General features: G+C 37.9%; 1 protein-coding gene across 1 annotated transcript in view; it reads left to right on the top strand.

Annotated features, from left to right (window-relative positions):
* CTEXP (kinase family with ARM repeat domain-containing protein) overlaps positions 1 to 24,414 on the top strand; it is a 341,359-nt gene that overhangs the window by 95,389 nt on the left and 221,556 nt on the right. The gene's annotated exons all lie outside the window — the stretch shown is intronic.

The raw sequence follows: 24,414 nt of genomic DNA, 5'->3' as shown, positions 1-24,414 counted from the left end.
TGGTAAATTGTTTTGAAGTCAGCCAAGAAGAATTATGAAAAAATTATTTTTTGAAGTGACAAGTTGGCCCAGCTTATGCAGGGGTGTGTCCCTTGGGTTATTTCACCGCATTCGACAAGTATAAATAAAGGTTGTGATGTCTCATTTTTTTCCACCAATCCAGAGCAAAATTGAAAATTCTTCTCGCTCTTCATCATTCCCTTATCTATCTTCAACAGCTGCACCTGTGGAGAAGGATGATGAGTTTGACTGTTATGACTGAGCAAATTTGATGTCTGTTTGACCATGCTTGACTCGGCATTGATCGAGCTGATTTGACCTCTGTTTGACTGAGTTTGATTGGGCGTTGATCGAGCTGTTTAACCTCAGTTTGATTGCAGTACGTACAACATTGACTGAGTGTTTGACTGCAGACTGTTTACCACAGTCTGCTGGCTGCAGGGACAAACTTGAATGCATGCCAAAACTTTGACCACAGTTCACTTTTGACCAGCATTGACTATCTGCTTGAGTCGACCAGGTTTGACTGGTATTTGGATTTGTAAATTGGCACAGATTTCTAGACAAATTGCTGATTTGTAAATCTTGCTGAAGAATAAGTTCTCTAAAGAAAAGTTGCTAGGTTTTTTCCCATGGTTGGGTTTCCCAGGATAAAATATTGTCTCTTTTGTGCATGGCTGTCTTTCTATGATCTTTACTGTTTCCGCTACATTTACTGTTGAGATTTTTTGAAGTGTAATTATTCAATGATAACAGTGACATTACACTGGTTGAAAATCATTATGAAGTGATTACCTGGTATAAAATTGTATCCTATTGCACTTGCATAGATTTTCAACATGGTATCAGAGCTTTGTTGAAAGAACAACTGTTGAAGTCAGCCTAAGAAACCAGTATTCAGTCACCAGTGTTGACCAGAGAAAGATTTGTGCTGGGTGTTTGAAGAGGACTGCATGGCTGGTCACATTGAAGATGATGATGCTAAAATTCCAAGACAAGAAAGGAAACTTGAGGCTGTCGAGATTGATGACAAATATACACCTATGTTCCAGTGATGACCGTATCCATGAAAATCAGTCCAATGAGGTTTTTCGCTAGAATTTGAGCAGGATGGTGCTACCAGCAAAAGTGAATATTCTACCAAGAATGTTTGCTTGGAAAATGAGCTGTTTCCTCCTGACCCTATTAATAGATCACATGTGATGCATGGCTACATTTTGTGCCCTAAGAATAGTGTCACTGATGAACAACACAATGATAAACTTTTCAGATCAAATTTTGATGTTTTGTTTATTCCTGAAACTGGAAGTGAATTGTATAAAGCTGATGGCATTTCTTACAATCCAAATTTATGCCCAAATTTGAACAAGGTGTCATTATTGGTCATTGGGATGAAACCCTCACTAAAGATGGAAAGCTACAGGAAATTGATCAGTTTGATGATGATCTTTGTCATGATCTTGACAATCTCAGAGGAACAGATCTAATTGAGCAGGCAGATAAGCAGCCTGTTGGAGAGACAACATTAGAAACCCAATGTGCTAATTCTAGCCCAAAAAACGGATGTCTAGTAGAGGAGAACCTCATCAAAATGATATCAAACTTGAATGGATGCCAAGGCGGGAAGATGATGGTTTTGAAGATTGTATATTGAATGCTAAGAGTGCTAATGAATTTAAAGACATTTTTTTTTATGAAGGCCAAGGATGAGGTATTAAACAAAATCTAGGAGTTCAGGGCTCAAGTAGAAAACTTGATAGGGAAGAAGATCAAGGTTTTGAGGTCGGATAATGGAGGAGAATATACTTCCAAGGACTTCAATGATTTTCTACAAGGAGGCAAGGATCAAGAGGGAGTTGACAGTTCCCTACAACACTTAGCAATTTCTTCCTTGATCAAGAGATAAGTACCTCCAATCATATTTTTTTCTCTTTTAAGTTTTTGGTCAGCCTCTTGTCATTTTATTTTGTATGCTTTGGATATTAGAAAGTGATTGATTGGTTATGATTTTTCCTTTTCCATGACCTCCTGAATTGGGTTTGCAGAAAGAAAGAATAGGTATATTGTGGAGGCTGCCAAGACGATGATTCATGCAGCAGATGGCAGCATTAAAAAGTACCAAGCAAGGTTTGTGGCAAGAGTGTTCTAGCAGAGAGAGGGAGTGGACTATGAGGAAACTTTTGTTCTCACTAGTCAGGTTCTTGTATGGCCTAAGGGCTCGAGCATAGGCTCAGTAGGAGTGATTGGTGTTCGAAAGGAAGGACTGTATAGATTATTACGATGTTAAGGGCCATGCTAGATGACCTGAAGAGCTTCCAGTTCAGAGGGAGTAGACACTCAGGTAGAGTGGAAGGAGCAACTTTCCAAGAGGATGTCATAGGTTGAGATTGTCAGACTAGATGCTCAGAGATGGGAGGTGTATAGGAGCAGTGTGCCTTCTATGAGGGGACCATGTCAGACAACAAGGTGTGCTTTAGTGAAAGAGGGAGCAACAATCACTGGAGGATTTTCTCTCATGACAAAGGGAGCAACGAAGATTGCCAAAGGAAGATCTACTTTAGTGTAAGAGGGAGCACCCAGCCAGGGTGACCAATGAGCAACTATGTTGATGGGTCTAGTGAGGCATGTGGCAAAACATGTGTTGAGGTATCTACATGGTAGAGTTGGACATGGTGCATAAGGGAGTAGTGAAGCTCTAGTACATATCCACAGATGAGTAGATTGCAGACGTTCTCACCGAGCCTCTGTCTAGAGCAAAGTTTGTATACTTCAAAGACAAGCTTGGCGTGATGCAAAATGTCTCCCTCATTGAGAGGGGGCGTTGATGTTTCTGTAGCTTGCAGAATAGGGCAGACATTCTCCCATGGGGTCATGCTGATTTGACTAGGGGAGAATGATACATTCACCCATTGGGCCATGCTGATTTGGCTAAGGGTGAATGGCTCTGAGTGTTGATGCTTGCAGGATTGGGGAGAACTTTCTCCCATATAGCCATGCCGATTTGACTAGGGGATATTGATACATTTACCCATGGAGCCATGCTAATTTGGCTATGGGTGAATGGCCTAGGGCAACTGCAATTTAGGGCAAACATTATTTGTTATGAATAAATAAATAAATAAAATAATAAGTAAAATACGTAATTAATTAATAAATAAACATCAATAAAAAGATTAAGCTATGAATGGGAAAGACATGACCATTCAAAACTTTCGTGGCCAGTTAATGCCTATTTAGGCACGCCATCATGAAGGCATGTGCTCATCAATTCATTCATTCAATAATATATATATATATATATATATATATATATATATATATATTTTACACAATTGTGTTTTCTTCTGCTATAGTGGTATCAGAGCCATTAGAGCCATTCGACCTCTGCCAAAAATCTGTTGCACGGTGCATAGTTTGCACCGTCCACTGCATGCATTCGCATTGTGGGTTTTTCTAGGGTCAACGATTGACTAAAAATTAGTGTGACAAAATTTATGTGTGTGCTTGTGTTGTTTATTTTATCTGCTAAAAAGTTAAAGGCAAATGTAGTTGTAGCCTAGCAGTGTTTTATGTGAATGCATATTTATGTTTGTATATATCAGCTATATTGAAATGGGTTGTGGGTATTAAACAATGATTTGCAAAACAATCTAAAATTGGAGGGGTTATAGGACCTAAGATTTTTATACACAAAATAAATGGTCTCAATGGTTACATTTCGCCGAATGGTGGTGCAACTGCTCCTACCATACGTTAGCTAAAATAACTCCTGTAAAGTTTTATATGGTTACGAACGAAGGACTTCACATTAAGTGACTCCAAGGTTCAAGTAGTGAAGAATCAATTGGAAGAAAATAAAAAAATCATTAAAATATTGAAAGAAAATTTAACAATGAGTAATTGGATGGAACAAGCAGATCAACACCACTCAGAGAGAGAATTCGAAGAAGGTGAATGGGGATTTGTAAGACTTCAACCCTAGAAGCAATTATCTCTGAAGCAACAAGGAAAGAACAAGTTGGCTCCAAAATTTTATGGACCTTTTCAAATAATAAAAAAAATCAATGAAGTGGCTTATGGGTTGAAATTACTGCATAACTATCGGATTCATAATGTGTTCCATGTATCGTCTCTTAAGAAAATTCTAGGGTAGAATCAATTAGTTCAAACAGAAATACCTGTAGTTGATAAGAAAGGAAAAATCATTTTAGAACCATAAGGTATTCTTGCTACTAGGGAAAAAGTATTATGTTAAAAAACTATTAGACAATACCTCATTAAATGGAAAAAAACTTCTAGAAGAAGATTCTTCATGGGAAACAAAAAAGTTTCGACAACACCCAACATTACCCCTTCTTTGAGGACAAAGCATCTCTAAGGGGGTGGCAATGTTATGAATAAATAAATAGATAAATAAAATAATTAATTAATTATTAAATAAACATTAATAAAAAAATTATGAATTGAAAAGACATGACCATTTAAAACATTCGTGACTAGTCAAATCCTATTTAGGCACATCGTCATGAAGGCATGTACTCATCAATTCATTCATTCAATAATACATAAAATTTATATATATTCTGCACAAATGTGTTTTCTTTTGCTACATTCTTCCATTAGAGCCATGCTGATTTGTAAGCTGTAGGGTCATGCTAATTTGACCAGGGAAGAACGATGCATTCACCTAAGAGGCCATGCTGATTTGGCCAAGGGTCAATGGCCTAGGGACAAACCTTCTCCTCAGAAGCCATGCTGATTTGGTTGAGTAACACTGATTTGACTAGGGGAGATGGATACATTTACCTAAGAAGCCATGCTGATTTGAATAAGGTTAAATGGCTAGCGTTACTCACATTGCTTGCTCTAGGATGGAGTGATCTATATCTATAGATGTGCATGTGAGGAGACACTACATCAACATAGCAAGCTCATGAATTTTTCTTGTGGACTCTGGAGGAGAAATTTTAGCCAAGGGGAAATCTATTTTTCAGTTAAGGAGAATACCTCCCTTGCTAAGTGGGATTATTGATTTTATCTGTAGCATTGAGAGGTATTATCGTATGGCTAAATAGTTTTCATGTCAGCTTAGAAGAATTTTGAAAATTTTAATTTTTGAAGTGACAAGTCGGCTCAGGAAAGACAAGTTGGCCCAACCTATGAAGGGGTGTGTCCCTGGGCTTATTTCACCTCATTTGGAAAGTATAAATAAAGGGTGTGTGATGTCTCATTTTCTCTTTTCATCATTCCCTTATCTCTTTTGGACAGTTGCATGTGTGGAGAAAGAGGACGAGTTTGACTGTTTTGACCAAGGTTTGCTTGGAAGCGGGAATAGAAGTGGAAGCGAGAGTGGAAATTTTCGGAATCTTGTGGGTTGGGAGTGAATTTATATAATATTTTATAAATTTTGATGCATATATGTCAACAAGAGCATGTAGAATGAAGAATTGATTATAAATAGCATAAAAACATGGATTAAACCATAAAACATCAATCATCTAGTAGTTATAATTTTCATCAACCACAAGTCCACAGATTACAAGTACTCATTTATATAGCATGTAACAGTGCACATAACCAAAATAGCATCGAGTGCAATCCATCTCTGAACCAAAAATACATCAACAAACAATCTCTATATGGCCTCTAGCATCCAAAAAAATCATGCTACAAAAAATAACTACATATCATCAAAATCATTGCCTATCTTGGGATCTTTGTCGTTATTATAATCCCCTAAGCATTAATATGGCCTGCATTACTCATATTGCCTGCTCTACGATGGAGTGATCTATATCTATAGATGTGCATGTGAGGAGACACTACATCGACATATCAAGCTCATGAATTTCTCTTGTGGAGGAGAAATTTCAGCTAAGGGGAAATCTATTTTTCAGCTAAGGAGAATACCTTCCTTGCTAAGTGGGATTGTTGATTTTTTTGTAGCATTGGGAGGTATTTGCATATGGCTAAATAGTTTTCATGTTAGCTTAGAAGAATTATGAAAAATTTAATTTTTGAAGTGATATGTCGGCTTAGGAAAGTCAAGTCAGCCCAACCTATGAAGGGGTGTGTCCCTTGCGTTATTTCACCTCATTTGGAGAGTATAAATAAAGGGTGTGTGATGCCTCATTTTCTCCACCAAGCAAGAGCAAAGTTCTTCTGTCTCTTCATCATTCCCTTATCTCTCTCGGACAACCGCATGCATGGAGGAGGACGATTTTGATTGTTTTGACCAAGTTTGCTAGTTGGAGCGAGGAGCGACAATTTTCAGAAGCTTCTGGGTCTAGTGCAAATTTTATATAATAAATATTTTGATGCATATATGTCAATGAAAGCATATAGAATGACGAATTCATTATAAAAAGCATAAAAATGGATTAAACCATATAACATCAATCATCTAGTACTTATAATCTTCATCAACCACAGGTCCACAAATTACAAGTTCTCCTTTATATAACATGTAAGGGTACACATAACCAAAATAGCTTCGAGTGCAATCCATCTCTGAACCGAAAATACATCAACAAACAGGCTCTAGATGGCCTCTAGCATCCAAAAAAGTCATGCTACAACAAATACCTTCATGTCATCAAAATCACTACCTATCTTGGGATCTTTGTCATTATTATCACCCTATAAGCATTAATATGGCCCACTTTACTCACATTCCCTGCTTTGGGATGTAGTGATTTATATTTATAGATGTTCATGTGAGGAGACACTAATTCAACATAGCAAGCTCATGAATTTTCCTTGTGGAGGAGAAATTTCAGCTAAGGGGAAATCTATTTTTTAGCTAAGTAGAACACACCCCTTGCTAAGTAGGATTGTTGATTTTTTAGTAGCATTAGGAGGTATTTTTGTATGGCTAAAGGCTAAATGGTTTTCATGTTAGCTTAGAAGAATTATGAGAAAAATAATTTTTTAAGTGACAAGTCGGCTCAAGAAAGTCAAGTTGGCCCAACCTATGAAGGGGTGTGTCCCTTGGGTTCATTGGGCTATTTCACCTCATTTGGAAAGTATAAATAGAGGGTGTGTGATGTCTCATTTTCTCCACCAAGCAAGAGAAAAGTTCTTCTCTCTCTTCATCATTCCCTTCTCTCTCTCGGACAAACACATGTGTGGAGGAGGACAAGTTTGATTGTTTTGACCAAGGTTTCTTGGAAGCAGGAGCAAAAGCGGAAGCGAGAGTGGAGAGCGACAATTTTTAGAAGCTTCTGGTTAGGGAGCGGATTTTATATAATATATATTTTATATATTTTGATGTATATATGTCAACAAAAGCACATAGAATGAAGAATTCATTATAAAAAGCATAAAAACATGAATTAAACCATATAACATCAATCATTTAGTAGTTATAATCTTTATCAACCACAACCCCTATTTATATAGCATGTAAGGGTGCACATAACCAAAATAACATCGAGTGCAGTCCATCTCTGAACTGAAAATACATCAACAAACAGGGTCTAGATGGCCTCTAGCATCCAAAAAAATCTTGCTATAACAAATACGTACATATCATCAAAATCATTGCCTATCTTGGGATCTTTTTCATTATTATCATCGTCTAAGCATTAATCTAGGATAGAAAAAACAGAGCGTTGGTTTTGACTAAGCAAATTTGACCTCTGTTTGACCGTGTTTGATTGGGCATCGATCGTGTTGATTTGACCTCTATTTGATCGAGTTTGATTGGGCGTTGACCAAGCTATTTAACCTCAGATTTGATCGCAATCTGTACAATGTTGACTGAGGGTTTGACTGCAGACCGTAGGTTGTTGATCGCTGTTGATCGTAGGCTGAAACTTTGGCCAAAGTTGACTTTTGATTGGTTTTTTAAACAACATTGGCTAGTTGTTGGATTTGAATAGGTTTGGTCGGTGTTTGGACTTGTATATTGGCACATATTTCTAGATACTGCTGATTTGTAAAATTTGCTAAAGAATAATTTCTCCTAAGAAAAGTTGTCGGGTTTTCTCTCAAGGTTGGGTTTGTGAGGGTAAAAATATTGTCTCTTTTGTGCATCACTGTCTTTCTATGATCTTTACTGTTTCCGCTACATTTATTGTTGAGATTTTGTGAAGTGTAATTATTCAATGATGGCTGTGACATACAATATTGGTTGAAAATCATTATGCTGTAATTACCTGGCCGAGAATTGTATTCTACCACACTTGCATAAATTTTCAACAATTCACTCTCCAACATGAGGAGAGATCATCATATGCTTGTGCAAGTAAATGCCTACTAGTAATCTTGGTAAACTTTCAAAGAATGATTTTTAGGATCTTCCCTTCACTTGGCTTATCACTATTTTGGCTAGTGTTGAAAACATTAACATCAACAAAATATTGACGAGGGTCCTGAAAACATCTTTTGGGCAACATTGGCGAAAAAGTCGGCAAACATCAACAGACATTAAAAAATGCAAAATATATTCATTTTTTTATTTTATTTTTAAACATATAAAGCAACAATAACACGACATAAACACATTGACACATAAATATGAAGAAAGCACTGATATATATGATGTAGTGGATGTCAAAAAAAATGAACATCAAAGGCAATACCAAATACTATTGTCCTTGATAATTGTTCAATCAAGGACTCAAATGTGGAGAACCGATACAAAATAACATCACATATATAAATGTATTTGATCATCGTGAGTTATATGTAGCAAAACAAACAATACTAGCAATTAGCTATCTGAGATTGGTGCCCTCTCCCCCTTTTACAGGAAAAGATGATGGGCTGTTTGCCAGGCTTTCCCCTAGTATTAGAAGGCCCTGGCGCTGCACCTAATGTCAAACGATGTCTGCTGTCTGTGGCAGATGGTTTTGATGCTCCCACATTCCCCTCAACCTCGACCGTGCTTAATGCTACAAACTTTTTATCCAAAATATCATGGAAGATATCATACTAAAGCAGCATCCAGATGTGCTCATATTATCAATAATGATCCCAAAACAACATCAACACATCCATGTAGTCACATATCATGGGAAGAATATCTTAGACCAAAAATTGATTGTCCCATGCAAATATCTCAAAGTGTGTTTGGCGGCAACCCAATGTGTATGAAGGGGTTCAATCATGAATTGACTTAGATTCAATGCAAAACACACACACACACACACACACACACATAAACGAGTGTTTGCACGAAACATCAATGCTTCAATCAACTATCGGTTTCCAAGTCAGGTTTAAAAAAAATCTCTTCATAACCTGTTGAAATTCAATTAGTGTCCAACGATTTGCATTTCCACTTTCCAAAAACTCTTCAATAGCTTTACGATATAGATTTTCTTTTCCAAACTACAGAAATTAATTCATTATGCCATGATTCTTTGTTTCGAACATCAGAGGCCAACTCCCTCTTACTTTGATCATCAAAGGCTCATTACCTGTCAAGAATAGACTATCAATATATAAAACCAAAATCAAAGTCATACCTTGGACCACTTTTGAAGTAGAGGTGTGGATTGACACATCTTCCCCGCTTTACCAGGTCACTGTCAATGTGGACATACCAAGCTCGGGGAGTTTGCTTCATACAATGCTTTCTGCAAACATAACACTCGACCAAACCAATATGCTCAGCCTTACATAAATCAATACTGTGCAATCAAATCAACTAAGTCAACTTATCAAGCCTTAGATGCTAAATAAAAACTAATATCAAAGTCATAAAAGTTTCTGCCAATATCACTGTAACAAACTCTTTGGACTAGGTGTTAGGTAGAGCTCACATCCAAATACCAAGTTATGACTTTATCTATTGTCATGTCAACAAATTGTTATTAAGCAATATCAAACTCCATCAGGCCATCCATATAATCATAATATGAATTATTTTTGTCATCAAGGATAAGTCATATAAGTTTCATGCATTCATTGTGAGATCATTGCATACTGAATCACAACTGTTTATACTTTAACCAATGTGCCAAAGCCAATGATGCCAATACAAAATCATTATTGAATACCAATATTAGTCACTGAAAGTCACTATGCCCACATAGCATTGTCATCAAGGCAAATCATCAATATCAAGTACCAAATCAAAACCCTAATTTGTTATCACTGTGAATTCAATCAATCCATAAGCCAAAACATATCTATGAACTATCAAGCATCATGTCAAAACTCCAATACTGTTCATCTATATTAAACCAATAAGCCAAATCTTGTCAAACCCTTGCAACTATTATCAAACACGGTCGTATACTAGCTTCAATGATAAAATCATAATAACACACTGATATGCATATTCTAGTCCTGTGCAAACATAAGTTTAGTCAACTCATTCACATTCTCTATTATAAGTCAAACATTCAAACTTCCCTGCTCATATAACTTTCTATTATCTGCTCCATATTTGTGGGATTGTCATACTCCTGGTGTGCTCATGGTTTTATGCATAGGGATTTAGTTTTTGTGACCTACAGGCACAACCACACCCATAGGCCTTCTTCTGTGCGGTTGGTAGGCCTGTATTCACACCGGTAAGCCTTTCTCCTAGCGGTTTGGGTTTAGACTAGTAAAAACCTTCTCTTCTCAGACCAAAACTTGTTGAAGATTAACAACATCAAATATTTGACTATTCGTGTCCAAAAATCTTACTTCAACAATAAATAATCTTCTATACATTTAATGCAAATGATAATAGGTGTAGGGATTTTATGGCGAGTTTCTCCCTCTAAATGGGAATCCACCAGTCAAAACATTAACCTGTCTATCATAATACTGTCATGCATCAACATAACTGTTTCATCATGAAATCAAACTATATTAGGTTCTAAAACATATATTCATCATGATCATAACATGTTAGCATCAACGACTTCATCACCACATATGAACATGACATTAAACTTTCATCAAAGGTTAGAGTCATATGATTAGGGTAGATGACAAGTGTATCACCATACTTCAAGGATCATAATCACTACATCACTTCTTTATCATATTACTCACCATCAAGTTAGGGCATCCAAATTCATCACATTGTCCAATTTACTAAGCTTATCAAAACCTAAACAAGCTCAACAAGAAGACCTGAATATCAATCTTATTATCACGCTTTCATCATGCTTATCACAAGCATTAACTATAGTATCAAGTTACCATATATTAAAAACAATGTGCTAGCCTTCTTTATTTAATCCATCATGTTTATAATGAAAGATTCTTGCCAAATATCAAGTGCACTAATATATCACATGTACCATAAATCAAACTAACTTTCATATGCATGCATGAGCCGTTTGAGAAGGTGATATTCCCATCATACCTTAGTGCTTACCTTGCCATCCAATATAACATTGAAAAAATACACCATGCATACCTTGTAGTCTTCAGATACTTGTGCACCTTGACATTAGCAGCTGGAGCACTTTGTCAACTTTTCATCAGGGGCCTCTTTCCTTTTCCAGCACTAGCTCTTCTCTTCCTGCACTAGCTTTCTTTTTTTGCACCTTAGATGATCCTCTTGAAGGATCCACATATCACATCTCATCAGGAGGATATATGTATCCAAATACTCAAATATACACGTAGGAAGTATAAGTAATAATCAAAGCAATAAACCCAAATAGGAATAGAATCACAGAGGTAACATAAATCTAAAAGGTACTTATCTTTAATGAGAGGAGATCAACTCCCTCTTGAACCAACCTTCAAGAGTCATTACTATCCATTATTCATATAACACTGTTGCCTTGAACATATGTCAGCCAACTTCATTAGCAACTAGGCCTAATTGAAACTATCCCATCTAGTGCTACATCAAACTTGTCACAAGAGCTTGAACATCTTCACATTGATCATGCTAGGGTTTCTAGATTGCATATCTCAAACCTTTTTCATATTCCAGGGTTTCTTCCAAACCCTAACCACATAATATCCATAAAACCTCAATAACTAGATTGCCTAGGGTTTCCTGCAAACCCTAGTATTCTTTTAAGTCTCCTCCATCTTCTCATGCTTTTATGAAAGGTGTCTTGTCAGGGGTGATGCAAAGAAAAACAGAGAAAAAGTAGACCGCTCTGATACCATTGATCCGGATTTAAACAAGAACGCAACAAATTACAGAGATAACCATGAATACAGATATGCAGCGGAAATAATACTTCATTTCATTAATGTAAAACGCTGAAATATGCTTACAAATAGAAATGGAAATAAACTAGCTAGGGCGATGGTAGCTTATCTCAGAGAAGAGCGTGGCGGCTACATACCTCTGAACTGTGTTACAATGAGGCTTGAAGGCCTATTCATTGTTGAGAAATAATGGAAAACCCTGAACATCGCAAAACCTAACCCTAGAAGATGAAATGCCAAATTGTGGGCCCCGTTTTGGGTAAGTTGGTACATCAACTTCCTGGGGTCGTAACTTTGGCACCCGATCTTCGTTTGACGCGTACAATAGCTCGTTAGAAAGATCTATCCAAGCACTACAACTTTGGGAAGAGCAACATCGGTCCATGGACCCATGTTGCTCCCATATTTCCCAAAAAACATCGTTTAGGGCCTCAAAACAGCTCCGGAAGTTCAGGACTCGAAAAATTGCTAAAAATAGTAAATTGTGCTACAATTAAGGAAACTGAAAAACTGAAAGAGACAGTTGTGGGGGTCTAAGTGGGATAGGTGGGTGGCGACCAACATCCACCTGGATCATTAACACAGTTAGTGTAGGCGGAAATTATACCAATCTCAAACATAAGTGACACAAACACATTTCGCCCAATCAACGATTCTTCATTAAATTTGAACCTACTTTGGCTTTTGTCTTGGGACAATGCCCCAATTGAAAATATTACAGATACAACATACCTTGGATTTGATCTAGGAGATCAAACCCTAGATTTGTCCTCGATCGCATTGACTGATTTGGATCTCTAATGCGACACTTCTGCAGTTCCTTAGAGTCGACACACTAGAATGGAAGTGCTGTAGGCACCACTGAGATGCCTTTCTCAATGTCTGTTTCTGTATGTTGTGTCTTTCTCCTCTCCTTAGACTTGCTTTTAAAACTTTACATTGAGCTAAATCCTTAACCCTAATCTCCAAAGAGATTGATAGCCGAGATTAGATCTCGCCTCAGTTAAGATCAACAACTGAGATTAAGCCATAATCACTAAAGTAAATTACTTTACTTTCCTAAGTTTTTTAGTTCAATTAGCCAACATAATTAATTATGTGCTTTTCCTAAGTTTAAACTTAGGCCAAGTTACATTAGCAATTTTCCCACACTTGAGCAAGTGTCCTAAAGAGACTGTGGGCATCTTCCTGCATGCCTAAACAATTAGTCTTATGTAGAAGTACCTTTGCCTTTGCTCCTCGTTGCCTAACTGACAAGAGCAAGGTTCTCCTCATCCCCACACTTATGCTATCCACTAAACAATGACTCCTCTCAGATTTCCTTCTGAGTGAATTCATCCCATAGTTTCTTCCGATCAGGTAGATTCTCTTGTGCTAGAAGACTTGTCACAAAGTTAGCTCGTTTCTTTTGTGAACCCGCTCAAGGCTTTACTTACAAACTCCTCATTTGACATAGCTACCCCAATAGCTCTAAGCTCATCTCAAACACGTTGAACACTAGTGAGATGTGATGTCATAGTGTCTGATTCAATTATCTTGGTGCTCCTTAATTTTTCCCTCAACACCATTTTCTAGTTCTGGTTATCACTTTGAAATCAACTCATAAGAATAATCCACATCTCATTGGCACTCTTTTTACTTGATATGTGGGGATCACGTGGTCCTTCACCTCATCCATGATGATACATTTGGCTTTCACATTCTTCAAATTATGGGATGCCAATGCTGTAGCATCTGTTGGAGGTGCAACTTGTGTTTTTGCAAACTCCCTAGACTATTCTCCATTAGAATCAATGTTCTTCTCTCCTTCCATGGATTGAAGTAATAAGCACCCTCCAACCTGTCCTCAAACCTCAGATTGATTGTTGAGAAAATCAACTAAGGGGTTCTCTTTTCATAGCCCTGATTGGTACACTCTACCTCTCTTCCTCTAAGGACTGACCTCTGCCAATCACACTAGTATTTCTATTCCTTTAGCTATTTCTTTAGCATTGTACTGACTTGTATTTTTTGGCTATTTTTTTCCTTTCTATATACCCCACACTAATTTACACTTTCACCTAGCTCGCGGTAACTGTGTGCACAAACTGACCTTCAACAACTTCCTATCACCTTGCCTGACGCTATTCTCAGTGCAGTTGCAGATCTATCCTCTGTCCTTCACGTCTATTGATGGCAAGATCCTAATAACGTCTGCCATGTGTGCCTACAACTCTTTGCCTACAGTTGTGTGCAACTTGAGATCCCTGCACCTTGCACCTTCCTCGTCGTCCTCTCACACTGTCTTGGTGGCAGTTTGTATCGACACCGACCCACTTTTCTTCTCACCCAAGGCTACGATGTTTGCCCCCTACCTCCACCATCTATATGCTGTGGATCTTTGCGCTTGACGACACTCGGTGGATTCGCCCTCCCTACCTCCTTCGCCTTTGTCCTCGAACAACCCCTCACTCCGTCTGTTGGTTGGCTGCAACTAGTCTCTACCTCCTCTGCTGCGACAACTGTATCTAAACCGCAACTCAATAGCTTCCTCCTGTGGCTACAACTTGTTTCCTATGTAGTGGCCTACCATTGCTATCTCCTGATTCCGCCTACCAATTGACTATTGGTGTCCTCAGTCACGGCCTTAACTTGTTGCGACTTCTTTGAATTGTGCTATGGCCAAATTTCTACACGCAAGGGGCCCTTGCGCCACTTTCTTCAACTAATGGCTTCTAGTTGCAGTTGTCGGCTTGTTGCACAGAGTCCCTATGCACTGTAGCATAGTCTCCTAGTGTTCCTATGGCACACCTTCAACATGTCAGACCCTGTCACTGCAGCCTTGTCTCGGTGGGTTACTTAGGGATTGGTTGATCACTACCTTGTCGACCACCATAGATGCCAACTGCTTGTCTCCTTTTTTGTTTTTTTAATTTTAGTTGCTCTATGGATCTAGAGTTTTTTCTTCTTCTTTAGGTATAGTACGACTGCATCATACATCGTGCAATCTCAACCCTTGCAAAATAAAAATTTATTTCTGCTTGGTACCATCACCCATGAACTTGGCTTATTGCATGATTTAGATATTGATTTTCAGTGTCCCAACAATTTATTAACGTAGTAGATTGTTGATCTACTGAATACATGACTAAGTTCTTAACACATTTAGCGGAAGTAAAAATTACACCAATCTTAATCACAAGTGACACAAACAGATTCTGCCCAATCAACAATTCTTCATTAAATCTGAACTTACTTGGGCTGTCGTCTTGGAATAATGTCCCGACTCCCAACTAAGAAAATTATAGATACACCATACCTTGGATTTGATCTAGTAGGTCATGCCCTTGATTTGTCCTCGACCTCCTTGACTAAATGTTGCACGTTTGCACTTCCCTAGACCTGACATGCTAGAATGGAAATCCTTCGCCGCTGACCATTGAGAAGCCTCACTCAATGACTTGTGTTGTTGTACGGTGTGTCTTTCTCCTCTCCTTGGCCTTTCTTAGATAACTTTACATTGAGTTAAATACTTAACCCTAATCTCCAAAGTGATTGATGGACGAGATTAGATGTCATCTCACCTAATATCAACAACTAAGATTAAAACATAAGGACTAGAGTAAATTACGTTACTTTTCCTATGTTTCTTTAGCCCAATCAACCAACATAGTTAATTATGTTCTTTTCCTATATTTAAACTTAGGCTAAGTTACATTAGCAACTTTCTCACTTTGAGCAAGTGTCCTGAGGAGACCGTGGGCGACTTCTTGCATGCCCGGATACTTAGGCTTATGCTAAAGTACCTGCCTGAGCTACAAACATCAACACTTGGCCTCCAATGTTCCGTCTGACTAAAGTCAAAATTTAATGGTTTTCTCTTCCTTCACTACATACTTGGCCTCATCACCAAGCTCTACATGAATCCTCGAGTCTTTCTCGATTAGATTGCTAAACAACTCTCTTGCTTCTGTTATATGGTGTGATGCACAATTGTTCATGTACCAAGCACTCCCGGTGATGGGTTTGTTAGTAGATAGGAGAATGATGAGAATTATTTCTTGAGCTTTTGTTGCAAAATCATCAAGCTGTTCCTATGCTAATGCTACTATTTAGTACAATCTCTCCTTCTCCTTCTTCTCCAAACACTGTGATGCATAGTGCCCATTATTGTGGCAAATGAAGCACTTGAACCTACTCAAGTGTCGTTTCTACCTTGGCTGTGATCCTTCACCTTACACTTAGAACCCTTCCCTTTTGCTTTCTTGGCCAAACTGACTAGGGCCAGGTTCTTGTCTCCATTTTCTCTTGCTGGCTTTCGAATCATCTCGAGCCTCTTCTTGGATTTAATCATCCCCAAGCTTCTCTAAATTGTGAAGTTTTTCCCACGTGCAAATTCCCTTGACAAACAGTTTCCATGACTTGGGAAAACCATTCAGTGCCATATTTACGAGCTCTACATCCTCCACTTTCTCTCCAATTGCTACATGCTGATCTTGTATCTTGGTGATCTTCATGAAGTAACTGGTAATGTTATTAGGTTTTGGCATCTGGATGGTTCTGAGCACGTTTCTTTAATTATCTTCCTATTCATGTTTTCAGTCTCTAACAGGTCCAGTAGAGCATTGAACGTCTCTCTGGCCGACTTCTTATTTGTGAAGTGAGGGATCAAATGATCCATCATGGCATCCATGACAACCCTCGGGGCTCTATTGTCTTTCGTTTCATTAGGTGCCTTGTCAACTGGGTCAGTTGGTTAAGGAACAAATAGTTTTAAAAACTGGTTTGGTTGAATCGAAAATTAGTTAAACCTGTTGGTTAGCTCTTGGAGATATCAAACTGACCCAATAAATCTGATTCGTTGGCCAATTAGCATGGTTAGGTACTGAACTGGTTAGTTTCCCATCAACATGCCCAACCATGTGGCTTCCTAACCGACTAGTTTTTTATGAAATCAATTGGTCAGGACTGGTTGGGTACCAAATTGGCCGGTTTGGTACCTAATCAGTCCTAATCGAGTGATTTCACAAAAAGACCGACCCGTTAGGAAGCCACATGGCTGAGCATATTGATGGTACCTGCATGTGGTTTTTGGAAAACCATGGCAGGTTCCCTCTTAAATCTGCCCCCTTTAGCTTATAAAAGGATGCCTAATCTCGTATTTGCCTCACATTTGATTTCTAGTGTTTGTGAGCATTTGAGAGCTTGGATATTTCTGCAACAACATTTAGTTTTGGAGCAACAACAAGAAGTTTGGAGGTTCTTTGTCATCTTGGAGTTGGTTTCGAGTTGGCTAGTGGAGTTGGGGGTGTTGATCCTAATGCAGATCTGGTAGTTGAACCAGGAGTCAGTGTTGTGAACATATTTATTGTATCCCAATTTTGTGATTTTTTATCCTAGCTGTTAATTGCTGATTTTTATTGATATTTTGATGGTATCTTAATTTTGTTGATGTTTTCTGATTTTTACTGGTTTTTGTGATTTTTTGGTTTTCCAAACCCTTGCCGATTTTTACAAAGCATGGCACATAGTGACTCGTGAGGGAAGCAGAAGTTGAGCAAGTTAATGAACTCGTGCTTCTAGTTCTACCAGCTTGCTAGGCCTAGTCTCATTGCTCATGCTATTGCTAGTACTACTCTTGCATGTGTAGAAGTGGTGATGAGTTTGATGAGTGTTCATGTTGGTCAGTGATTTGTAGTAGGCTAGTGGCCTAGTAGCTTGAGTTGTAGCATTGTTTTTGGACTATGGAAGCCATTTAGAGCCTCATTGTAGCATTGTTTTTGGACTCTAGAGGCCATTTAGAGCCTCATTGGTTATGTATTTTGTTGATGATATCATTGATATGTGTTGCACTCGGTGTCATTTTGATAGATGCAGGCTGCAGCCTTACATGGTATATAGATGAGAAGGCTTTCCATATTTTGTCTTTAATGGTTTGGAATCTTAAAAATAAGTTTTATTCTTTAAAAGTTAATTATTTTTGGTATTTTTTCCAATTCTGGTTTATTATTGAATCTGGTTCGATCCGGTTCTGGTTCGAATCACGGTTAGATAGGTGGTTGGTTAGAAATATGGTTCCAGTTTTTAAAACTATGGGAACAACCTTTTCTATGAACTCTCAAAGGTCATGCTTCTTCAAAGGAAAGGTCACCCTTTTCTTCTAGGGTTGGAAGTTAGATGCTCCATCCAACTGGTCTTCAAACATGAGACTAGCTCTTGCCATTACTGGATTTGATAATTTTCATCCTTATGCTAAGCCTAGCACCCACAAGAATATTAATGTTGTTGGTTTATGGATCTGTTAAGAGATCCTTGCAAATTTGATCTCTTGCAAATCTTTGTGGATTTGTGTTTTGGTCCTCCTTTCAAACAACCGCAAAAATTTAATTTCTGCCAAACCCTTGACTAGTATGTACCATGGCTTCCCCCTTCCTCTCTAAACAATGACCATCTCCACCAAGCCACTGTTGAGTGATTTTTGCAATGCCTAGAAATTGGTCTCCCTCATAGAGTGCAAGCTTTGATGCCATGCTAATTTTACTAACCCCAACTGCTGGCAATTTATTACCCAGTAATCACTTGCTGTTAATTTCAATGTTCCACGGGGATGCGTCCCCCAGGGTCGGGTGCACGCACCCAGGACGGGGAGTCTACTCGGGGTGCGTTTCCCCATGCACCCATTTTGGGGAGTCTTGGGGAGGTGCAAGGGGGTGCGTTTCCCTACGCACCCTTTTTGGGGAGTCTTGGGGAGACGCAAGGGGGTGCGTTTCCCCAATGTGAGGGATGAGACTCCCTAATAGGGTGCGTCTGGACGTCCCCCCTCAAAACTTCAGTATCTAGTATATAGTAATATACTAGTATGTTTCGCTTTCAATTTAGATTCTAGAATGACGAATGATGAATGATATGGATCAATGTATTTGCATATTTCATTATTGAATTTTTTTATTGAATCTCATGCTATGGATAAATAATAGTAGATATGAATGATGTATTTATCAAAATGAATGATGAGGATGGATCAGTGAATGTCATTATTTAATTCAATTATGATTTTAAATTTTACATTTGGATCAAATTTCAATTTTCAATGTATTGGTATCCATATTACTATTAGTCTATTTAATATTTATGCTTTCATTATTGAACAATGAATATGAACTTGAATTATATATATATATATATATATATACAAATATATATAAATATATATATATATATATATATACATAATATATATATATATACATAGATATATATATATATATATATAAAATATATATATATATATATATATATATATATATATATATACATATATATATATAATATATAATATATATATATAATATAATATAAAAATTATACCCCCCACCCCCCCCTCACCCCCGAAATTTTCCTAAAATTTGAGGGTACTCCCACATGTCCCCCTTGTGCGTCTCCCCGCACCGGAGTCTTGGTGGAACATTGGTTAATTTTAATTATCTGCAGATTTCTGAATAAAAGCGTTGCTGGAATTTTAACAGGTAAATAAAAGATTAAAAGATTAAACATTGGAAGAAAAATAGCCAATCTCATATGCATGCACAGACGATTTTATGCCCTTCAAATCTGCTGTCCATTAACACAAGTTTTACAGGATACAAAGGATTTTCACCTTGGAAAATTAAATGCCCACTGAGGAAAAAGCCTGCCACCTTTGACAACCTACAAGCTGCTGTATAGTTGTCTTGTGGCCTGTGCAGATGCCCTCTTTGCTGTGAATCTGCTCAGAAAACAGTCCTTTGCTTCTTGGCTATTAATTCTTTATCTCTTGCTGCCGCTTGCTCTCATGTTCTAGAATCTGCAGACTTGGATGAATGTTCATCTCCACCCAATCACTGAGATCCTCACTATCTCATTTTCTTGTGCTCACTTGATGTGTCTTTTCCCTTAGCCTAGCTTTCCTTTTGTAAGAGTTATTGACTGAATCCACAACCCTAATCTCAAAAGTAATTGATGGTTGAGATTAGATTTCAACTTCACTTGAGATCAACGGTTGAGATTAATCTAATTCACTAATGAAGATAATGTTTGCATTTCATCAGATTAACTCATTTTCCTTATAGAAAAGCAATTACTTTATAAAGTAATTTGCTTAGGTTAAAGGTCTTTTTGTTGGAAAATCAAAGTAATTATATTAGGGCTTGATTCTCCTTTCTTGATAATTACTTGCGAGTGTGTTGGCTTCTTTTACTTCTTTATTATCTTATCTTTCATCAAGCAATTACCATATTATGTGTGTATGAAGATCACAAAACAAGAGACAGAAGATATAGGCACTATGCCAGGGCAAAACCCCCTTCAAGGGGAAAACCCAGTCAAGATTATTCTTCATTTCAATAATATTCTTTGAGACTCTTCAACCGAGACGAAGACCAGACTTTCCCTCCCAGATCATCGATCGCTTCCAACAACTTCGACTAGGCAACAACTTCCGGCAATAGGCAGCTTCCGACAACAACAAAATCTTAGGAGACTTCGATCTCCCATTCCAGGCCACAAAACATAGAGAGAGAGACACCAAAAGTTCAATTTTCTTCCTCTCTATAGACTTCCCCAAACTCGGACTTCTTTCGACCTCTCGACAACAAACTTCACACTTCTCTAGCTCCTCTAGGTACCGTTAGGCATACTTGCTAACCACCAACCCAAACATATAGGTATGTATTCAAAACAAAGCTCAATAACCAACACCACCTTTTCAACTTTGGGACCCAGACATCAACACAAAGTGCCGGCCAGCGGCCAGATGTCTCCCCAGGCAATGCTTCACTCACAAAGCCTCAACAAATCTCTTCCACTTTCTTATCATCAATACAATGAACAATATCTACCAAACGAAGCAAGTGTCTTAGATATTCAAACTTCTTATTAAGAAGAGGCTCTGTTAGTATGTCTACTAGTCTACTACCTATTCATCTATCGAGACATACTTCAACTTCACGATCCCATCCTGCACCAAGTTCCTAATAAAGTGGAACTTATTATTGATATGCTTCGTCCTCGAATGAAACACGGGATCTCCAGACATCTTGATACAACTTTGGTGGTCACAATTAATCATAGTAGGACCCAGAGACTTCTTGAACAAATTTGTCAGAAGCTTCCTTAACCAAAAAACCCGTTTTCCTACTTCACATGAAACCACATATTCTGCCTCGACACTACTTAATGCAACGAGATCTTGCTTCCTACTCATCCATGAGATCATAGTAAACTTCCAGACTAAGCATCCTCCATTAGGGCTCCTTCAATCGATCTTACTGCCACCCCAAATCAAGTCTTTGATGCCAAGTAGCTTGACTTCCTTACTATCATACTTTAGGCAATGATGTATAGTGCCATGAAGATACCTCAATATATGTTTGGCAGCTATCTGGTGATCATGACGAGGCTCCAACTGAAACTAACTAAGAATGTTTACTGCAAAACATATATCTGGCCTAATATTTACCATATACATAAGGGAACGCACCAATTGTCGATATGAGGTAGGATCCACGAGACTAGAGTCAGAGCCCCTCAACTTCTTGAGGTTGGTGATCATAGGAGTAGTCATTGGCTTGGAATCCATCATCCCAAATTTCTACAATAACTTGATGATGTACTTTTCTTGCCCCAAATATATCTCCCCAGGTCTCTGCCATACTTCTAGACCTAGTAATAGTGCATCAGTCTTAGATCCATTTCAAATTCAGCTGCCAACATCTTCTTGCATTCTTGAATTCTTCGCTGTACACCTGAGATGAATAGATCATCCACATATAATAGAATAATGACAGGGTCATTATTCATGACCTTGATGTAGAGATTCAGATCAACAGTACTCTTCACAAACCCAATTCTAAGTAGATATGCATCCATCCTTACATACCATGCCCTAGGTGCTTGCTTCAAGCCATATAGGGCCTTCTTAAGTCTGTAAACATGAGAGTCCCTGCTCTTTACTTCAAAGCCCTTTGGTTGTTCAATGTACACTTCCTCATCAATGGTCCCATTCAGAATTGTGGTCTTAACATTCATTTTATGGATATTCCACCCCATTGTAGTAGCCAATGAAACCAACGATTTAATGGTAGTGTACCTTGCTATAGGTGCAAAGGTTTCTTCATAATCAATGCCTTCCTTTTGAGAGAAACCCCTTTCAAAGAATCTTGCTTTGTACTTGTGTATACTTCCATCAACAACATGTTTCATCTTATAGATCCACTTCGATGTGACAATCGATTTGTCACTAGGTCTAGTAACGATCTCCCAAACCCCATTCTTCAAGATGGATAGATACTCTTCTTGCATAGCTTTCTTCCAAACCTCTTCATGCTCAGCTTTCTTGAATGTAGATGGTTCGGCTTCAATTAACTTTGTCATATATGCAACATAGACAAAATATCTCTTTGGTTTCTTACTTTCCCTGAAGGAACCTTTTGCAGCTTCATGTCCTTCAACGTCTTCTAATGTAGCTTTCAACCAATTTGGCCTCTTGCTTGTGGTTGAGACAACCACTAATTGAATAGGCTCACTTGGTCCTTCTTCTTCGATATTTGTAGTAGAGTTTTCATGATGAACTTCTTCTTCTTCAAATACGGGAATTTCTTCGTCATCAGAATCAATAGGAATATCCTTTGATTTCTTGTATGCTTGATTTTCATCGAATATGACATCCCTTCTTACTTCAATATGTCTTCCTTCCTTTATGTAGATTCTATATGCTTTTGAGGAAGGACTATAACCAACGAATAATCCCTTGATACTTGTCAAGCCCAACTTCTTTCGCTTGTCTTTTGGAACATGGATATATGCAGGACTTCCAAGGATTCAGAGGTGATCCACACTCGACTTCTTCCCCGTGAATACTTCTTCAGGTGTAGTATTATCAACTCCTTGAACTTACAAAATACTTCATCTTTGATTTTGAGTAGGTAGAGCCATGTCTTCCTAGAATGGTCATCAATGAATGTCACATAGTAAAGATGACCTCCAAGTGATTTGTCAGACATGGACCCACACACATCGGAATGGATGAGGTCTAATATCTCTTTAGACCTAGTTTCACTATTATGAAATGGCTTTCTAGTATGTTTCCCCAAAGAGCATCCCTTGCACACTCCTTCATGATCTAACTTCATATTAGGAATACCATGAACCACTTGACTAAGAGTAGGGATGACCTTGTAATGTAGATGGCCATACCTCCTATGCCACAGCTTAATGGGACTTATTTCCATATGAACCAAGGCTTGAGGAGGTAGTGTAATGACTTGATAAAGACTTCCTTCACGAACTCCATTAACCCTAGCTTTATCAATGCTAGAGTCTTTTCCCGAAACCAATACTTTTCCATCAACAAAAGCAACTCTTTCTCCTCTATCTTCTAAACAAGAAATAGAAAGCAAATTCTTTTTCAAACCTTGAACATAGAGAATATTGTTGAGATGTAGCTTTGATCCATTATCCGGCTTCAAGGATGTTGATCCCACGCCTCTAACAACATAGCTTTTGTTGTCACCTAATTCACTGCATGTGAAGCGAACAAAGTTCCTTTTACAGATTTAATTACTCCAAAAGACTTGGAATATAAAGATATCCATGAGGATACAAATATTATATATTAAATTGTGAATAAGAATGATGTTACAATGAGAGTGAAGGCTTTGCTTATATACCAAGCAGTTCCTCTTCATGGAGAGTCATGTCTCATTTAGACATGCCTCTTCAACCTAATTACTAATTAACTAATAATTATTATGATTATTGTCATTTTACATTATTTCATATATATTACTCATAACAACATGAGATGGCTCCTTTGATAGTGTACGAAGTTGCTTACTTACTTTCACATGTCATGTGTCTCGATGCTCCACTATCAATGATCCATGCATTGTCATCAGTAAGAGAACCTATAAGGGCAGCCAAGAATCCTTGACTCTTGACCTTGTTGAACAAGTAGTAGATGACCTTCTTGATCCAACTTCCAGCAGTGTTGCAACCCATTCTTATGTAGTTCACCATAGAGGGAGAATCCATGCCAACAAAGTGATCTTCGACTCTTCTTGACCTTAGCTCTGATACCATGTTGGAAAATCAAAGTAATTATATTAGGGTTTGATTCTCCTTTCTTGATAATTACTTGTGACTGTGTTGGCTTCTGTTACTTCTTTATTATCTTATCTTTCATCGAGTAATCACCATATTATGTGTGTGAAGATCACAAAACAAGAGACACAAGATATAGGCACTATGCCAAGGAAAAACCCCCTTCGAGGGGAA

Source organism: Pinus tabuliformis, chromosome 5_2 (genome assembly GCF_031772625.1).
Source record: "Pinus tabuliformis cultivar Carrire ecotype Pingquan chromosome 5_2, CPIR1, whole genome shotgun sequence".
In the NCBI taxonomy this organism is placed as follows: Eukaryota; Viridiplantae; Streptophyta; class Pinopsida; order Pinales; family Pinaceae; genus Pinus; species Pinus tabuliformis.
This window is presented reverse-complemented; position numbering and strand designations above follow the sequence as displayed.